Source organism: Mus caroli, unplaced genomic scaffold (assembly GCF_978045245.1).
Source record: "Mus caroli unplaced genomic scaffold, Mus_caroli_1 scaffold_2, whole genome shotgun sequence".
Taxonomy (NCBI): domain Eukaryota; kingdom Metazoa; phylum Chordata; class Mammalia; order Rodentia; family Muridae; genus Mus; species Mus caroli.
In genome coordinates this window covers 175,777,640-175,784,029 of record NW_028227257.1, presented here as the reverse complement: position 1 = coordinate 175,784,029, position 6,390 = coordinate 175,777,640, and the positions used below count along the sequence as shown (strand labels likewise).

The window sequence follows — 6,390 nt, the reverse complement described above, 5'->3', positions numbered from 1 at the left end:
GAGCGCGGGAGCAGCGCACGTGCCGCCGGGAAGGCAGGGGCTGTCCGCCCGCGCCAAGATGGCGGCGGCCGCGGCCGCAGCGGCGACTGTTGGCGGCCGGTGAGGCAGGCGGGGCCGGCGGCGCGGAGGCGGGGTCCCGGGCGAGCCGCCCTGGGGAAGGCGGGGGCCGTTTCCATAGCGGCGGCGGCTGGAGGTGTCGCGCCGGGGAACTTCCTGGTTCCCGGGCTCGGCTTTGCCGGGAGCCTCCTGGAAGGGAAACAATGGGGCGGAGGGCACTGCGGTAGCCGCCGCCGCCGCCGCCGCCGCCGCGCCGGACCCTCTCGGCCTCCCGCGACTGGCCGCCGCCGCCGGGACCGCTTGGAGGTAACTTCCTTTTCTCTTCAGCCGCTGCTCCAGGGGCTGGCGGGGGTCTAAAGGCGAGGGGGCCGGGTCGGAACTGGCCCCGGGCAGCCGGCCGCCGCCATTCCCGGCCCCGGGCAGAGGGCACGCTGCGGCGGCGCGGCCTGGCCCGAGCCGGCTCCCGTGGACCCCGCGCGCCGCGTTGCTCGCGCGTGGGGGTGGTGGTCTGCGGTGTGATTGACAGGCGGGCGCGCGCGCGCGCGGGAGCGGCCGGGCTGGGGGCCGAGAGGGCTCGGCGCTGCGTGCAGACCCCCGGCGAGGCGGAACGCTCCGGCCGCCTTCCTCCTCCACCCCGCGTGCAAGTTTCGGTCCCCGGGGAGACGTTGTCTCCCTTGCAAGTTTCAGTTGCGTCCTGCGGGAGCGCGAGTGGGCAGGACCCAGGCAAACTTCGTTCGCTGAGACGATTGCCTGGGATGCCGCAAGAACTTTGGAGCAGCCCCGGGGAGGATGGGCGGGCGGGCGGGAGGGAGCTGGGAAGCCTGGAAATCCGTGCGCCCCGGCAAAGTTTTGCTGGCTAGTTTGGAGCTCCGGGAGCGCGGCGTTTCTATAGGGGATGAGCACGGTGGCTCGCAGGTGCTTTAATGCCAGAGAATGAGAGAAGTCTTACTCCGTGGTGGGACGTTCATATATGTTGAGCATCGAGATCTCTGGGCTCTTCTTTAGGCACACTCCGTTTAATCGACAGATACTTTTTCTTTTTTTTTTTTTTAAAGATTTATTTATTTTATGTAGACGAGTACACTGTAGCTCTTAACCGCCCAGCCATCTCTCCAGCTATCGACAGATATTTTGAATTTTATTTTTAAAATTAGCGTACAAGGTGTTAGCTAACATCACGGCATTTTCGAATAAAGTTGCGTTAGTAGATTCTTCTGTTCACTCATTTCTCCTACCCCAGATGCTTTTTAAGGAGACTAATATGCGTTGTGTCTCATGGAAAGGCTCGGTGAATTGGGGCAGTGCTGCGACACGAATGGAAAAAGTTGTAGGGACAGTGTTCAAAGTATTCTTGCTGGAACAGTTTAGTCTTGGATCCTTCCTTCCTTCTTTATTTCCTTCCTTCCTTTACTTCTTCCATTCCTATATAATTAGATCTATGAGACAGTTGTTTCATAGCTCAGAAAAGTTTCGCGGTACGGTTGGTTGAGATGACCCGTGACCAATTCCCTCCCATACTGAATCTCTGGAAGTTTTGTCGGTGGTGGTGGGAACTAGGGCAGAGTTTTAAATTGTTTTCCCTTTCTTTAACTCACCTTAATAATCAGTAAACTGGCATTTAAACAATGACTCATTGCTTTTCTCACCAAGACCCCACAATTAACAAAATATTTCCTAGTTTGTCATAATTTTATAGGTGAAATTGTAAGCATGCTGTTTCGTTCACTCCTTAGTTTGTCCTCTCTCCAGGCCATTATGCTGTAAATCAAAATGGAAAAGGAAATTATACTAATAACAGTATTTATTAACTTGTGCGGTGCCCCCAGTTGAAGAATCAGGGCACTCCCACGAAGGTATTGAAGAAGTATCCTTGGTCTGACTTTGAGAGTGTGGGTCCTGAGCCTTAGTGCTGTTCGCCACTTACTTTTTAAATCAGACTACAGCTCTAGGTTGGGCTTGGTTCTGGTGAGTATAATCCACTAGTACCCTTTTGCCTTAAAATATATATTTTAAAAGATATTTTATGTGTATGAGTGTGGCCTGCATTTATGCGTATGCACCACACATGTGCTTGTTGCTCTCAGAGGTCAGAAGAGGAGGTCAGATCTCCAGGAACTAGAGTTCTGAATGGTTGTGGGCCATCATGTATTAGCAGCAAGTGTGCCTAACCACTGAGCCATCTCTCCCCCCCTCCATTACTCCCTCTCAGGGTGTTTTGTGGTGCAGGTAACCCTTAGCGAGGACAACTGGTCTGGTTAAACAAGTACCTGAGGAGAAGTGGCAGACGTGGTGTTGGGTGTATAGTGACTGATCATCTTCATGCATTGTGTGGGAACCAGCAGATCCAGTCTGGGGCTCCAGGGCCTAGCTTCGTACTGTAGTGTACTGGCCTCGCTTTGCCATCATGACGAATTATTGTTACATTTTGTAGCCAGGAAATGATTTTGGTTGAAAAATTGAGGAATGTTAAGGAAGTCAAAGAATTTAGAAAATTTTGAGAGTTGCTACTTCCGGTATCGAGGAGGAGACGTTTTCTGGCTCTGAGTTTAATTGTACTTTAACCATCCTGTTTTGTAACCAGTGCAATTCAGACTAATTACCACAGACTTACAGTTTGCCCCTTCAGTGTAATTTGTGAGAAGCATTTTCCATTTACAGATGTGATCTAATTATACAGCAGAGAAGCATTTTCTCCTCTAAAAGGTTTCTACCATCTTTTGCAGTTAACCTAAGAATCACAATTTGAAGGGAGTCTGGCCTGTAGTATCCTTCTACATAGTGGACAGGGATTGGAGAGTGTGGGGATTAGAGACGCAGAGACCATTCCTGGCTGGCTAGTATCTATAGGAACTCTCACTGCCTGTCTTCATTCTTCAAAGCTTATTGTTTCATGAAATTAGGATATTTGAGGGTGAGAGGAAAGTGTGTACACAGTACAGACTGAGGGAGACTGAGGTGGAGGTCATAGGAGAGTGCTCCCGGCACAGCCTGTGTGCTGCTGCCACTGCTCAAAGAGAAGCACCTGAACCAGTCTCTCATCGTCTGCCTCATAGTCATCCCCGAGAGTGAGTCACGCTTGATCCTCGCGGCCACACAGACATGGAAGAGACTGTCCACTGCAGTGTCTGCTTTTGGAACTCTTGGGTTACTGTTAGTTTCTATGGCTGTTAAACTTGGACTAAATGCTAAGTAAAATATCCTTTGGTTTTTTCAGAACAAAGATTGTAAGGATCATTGTTGATTGAGTGTGTTTTCTTTTTCCCTTGTTGGCGTAGACTGCCTTATTTAATGAAACATGCCCACTCTTCACAGGATGTTAGGAGCTGCCTACCCTAAGAGAAAATGTCTAGTAAGTATTGGGGTTGTCTCCTTTGCTTGTAGCAAGATCAAGAGCGACTTGGGAATTTTGTGTCTCCCTAAGTGGTCTTGGCTCTACAGAGATGATTTTGCTGTCTTGTGACAGAAGCACACCTGCACCTGGGTCATTGTGACAGGAGTGTGGCAGAAGTTACTTGTTTCCCCTCCCCTGGAAGTTTTCTCCACTGCATCAACAAGTGAAAGGCTGAAGTGCTGTGGTAGACTGTCATTTAAAAACGGCTCAGTATATTAATTTTACACTAGCTATGTTACTAGGGATGGCAAATCTGTGTTTCAGCACAGCAGGAGTGCAGGGTTCTTGCACCAATGCTCCCTGGGAACTACTGGGCTGTTCACTTTGTTGGCTTTCTGGCAGTTTAATTTATCAGTATATATGGAGTAAGATAAGACAAGGTGAAGTGAAAATCACAAAAGAAAAAAATTGAATAGGTGAAGAGGATACCTTCGAAATCTGTCTTACCTGGGCAGTTTATTCTTAAAATTCTTTCTTGGTTTGCCTTGAGTTTTTAAAAATGACATCTCATTTTTTTTCTTCTTTCCTTCCTTCCTTTTTTTTTTTTGTTTCAGTTTGGGATTATAGATTTTACTACTTTCAAGTGTTTAAATTTTGGCGTATCATTTTATTATTACAGTTTTGTGCGTGGGTGTGCATGTATGCAGGCGGTGTGGGCACCTGATTGAATGTGGGCCCATGAGCATGCTGGAGTTGCAGCTTGTGAATCGTTCCTTAGGAACCACCTGCCCTGTGTTTTGATAGAGTGACTCTGACCTGCCTTGCTGTTAGGCTAGGCCGGCTGCCTCTGAGCCTCAGGTACCCTCCTGTCCCCCTCCCTAGGTTATGCTTGGGTTTAGTTTACTTCCAAGTTGTCCTTTCTTTGGGGGTTTGTTTTCTTGAGGTCTTAATTGAAATCAAGGGATGGTTCACCTGGTCTTTCTGACATTGTGACACTTTGCCTTTAGTGTTCAGGGCTGCCTGCCTAAGTACAGTGCCCTTTCAGGTGCCTGCTTTGATTGGGCATCAGTTTCCTAGGGTGCTTCACTCTCCGTTTTGGATTCCTAATCTCTTTTGGACAGTGACTGCTCATTCCTTAGTATCTTGTTAGTTCTTGGATATACCCTTTAAAAAAGTTGTATCGTTTACATACAACAATGTTTACTAGTCTTGGATATATACATCCAAGAATCTTACACTATAAAAATCCAAGAATTTTTATAGTGTAAAATTAACTCAGTCCAATCCGTAGAGTATTTCTGGTGCCCCAGAGGTTTATTGCAGTTGTTTTCCATCAGTATCGTCTTCCTGTTTGAATTTACCCAGGTCTTAATTTCTGTCACCATAGGTTAGTTTTAGATTTTTAGTTTTCCAAAGAAACAATGTCATGCAACATCCACTGGTTTGTGTTTGGTTTCTTTCATTCAGCATTGTATTCTGGAAGTGAATTTTACTTACGTTGTATGTAGCTGTTTCTTTTTGTTGTCCAGTATTTGTTTTAGTTACTCTGGCTACCTGGAAAGTTGTTCACGACTAACTAACGCTTAAGCCAGTGGCAACGTTTGCTTTGCTCACAGCTCTGCACTTTGGGCAGTGCTCATGCCTGGCTCACTCAGTGTCAGGTTGGTCTGTCTGAAGACCACGCCTGCTGTTGTATAAAGGGCTGGTTCTATGTCAGATCAGTGATAGGACACTGAGGTGCAGCCTTACAGTATGGCTTGAGTTGTTTGCATGAGCTGTGTGGCTCCATTCCAAGAATAGAGAGGTTGCGGGTGAGCCACAAAGAAGCTACGTTGTCCTTGTCCCTTGGACTTGGCACTCCTGTGCTATTAATGCCCATCGTATTGTAATTACTCCTTGAGACAGTTGTAAGATGCTCGCCTGTAAAGAAAGGGGGAAATGGCCCTGGTTTTTGACTAGGAGGGATAAGATTCTAAAAAAAGTCAGGCAGGATCATACTGCAGTAACTAGCATCAGAAAATAGAGATTGCCACATTGGTGGCCTAGTCCATTCTACGTTTATTAAGCATCTGGATTGATCTCAGTTACTCACTGCTATAACACAGCTACTGTGAACATTCGTACTTGTGTATTTGTTGGCTATATAAACGCCTTCCTTTTGGCTGCTACCCTAGAAGTGGAATTGTTCACCAATAGGTAGACATTCAGTTAGCTTTAGTAGTCGCTTAGCAAACATTGTGCAAAATGTTGGTGTCACTTTATCTCCTTGGTATTTTTAATGTCTTAAAACTACCTGTGGTGTGGATTGCTTGGGCAGCCATTGTCTCATAGGGAGACAGGTGGTCTGCATCTACCAGGTCCTCCTTTCTTCTTTCCTTTTCTTCTTTCTTGCATGTGTATGGTTCGTGTGTGTGCGCGCGCGTGTGCGCGCGCGCGCACATGTTCCCATGTGTGGGTACACATATGTGAAGGACCAAGGCCAGTATCACTCTACCTTATTCACTGACACTGTGTCTCAGTTGAACTAGTTCGATAGTTCTGTTGGTTTTAAGCTAGCCATTGTGCTCCAGTGATTCCCATGCCACGCCCACCTGTCATCTCCTTGGGTTCTGATGACCCTAACTTCAGACAGGCACAATTTCTTAAGCCCCTGAGCCATCTCCCCATCCCATGAGGCTTTCATACACTATACCCAGCTAGATGCTTAGTTTTTGGAAAGTAGAGATTATGTAGAAGGGTGTGATTGTGAAGTTCTAGGGCAGTTTTCAAAACAGTAGTGTACGGTATGTATTCAAAGATTATTGCATTGGTTACTGAAGCGAGCTTTTTGGATTTTAATTTATTTTTATTTCTTTTAGGAATTTCTTTTAAAGGTGTTAGCAATGTATATTTGTGTACATTGTATAACAAACATGTATAAGCATATTTGGTTGATTGTCAGAACTTTTTAGTATCAATTTGAACTCTAAGGTCATTCTGCAGACTTGCTTGGAGTTTATTTT

The 6,390-nt window shown here is 46.9% G+C and overlaps 1 protein-coding gene across 2 annotated transcripts in view; it reads left to right on the top strand.

Annotated features, from left to right (window-relative positions):
- Positions 1-6,390, top strand: part of Usp6nl (USP6 N-terminal like) — a 123,405-nt gene that overhangs the window by 373 nt on the left and 116,642 nt on the right. The window contains exon 1 of one of the 2 annotated variants that reach the window (XM_021154009.3): positions 197-363. The exons of the other annotated variant lie outside the window; for it this stretch is intronic. The gene's annotated coding sequence lies outside the window, so the exon portion shown is untranslated. Of the gene's footprint in view, positions 1-196; positions 364-6,390 lie in introns of those variants that run through there. 2 annotated transcript variants of the gene reach the window in all.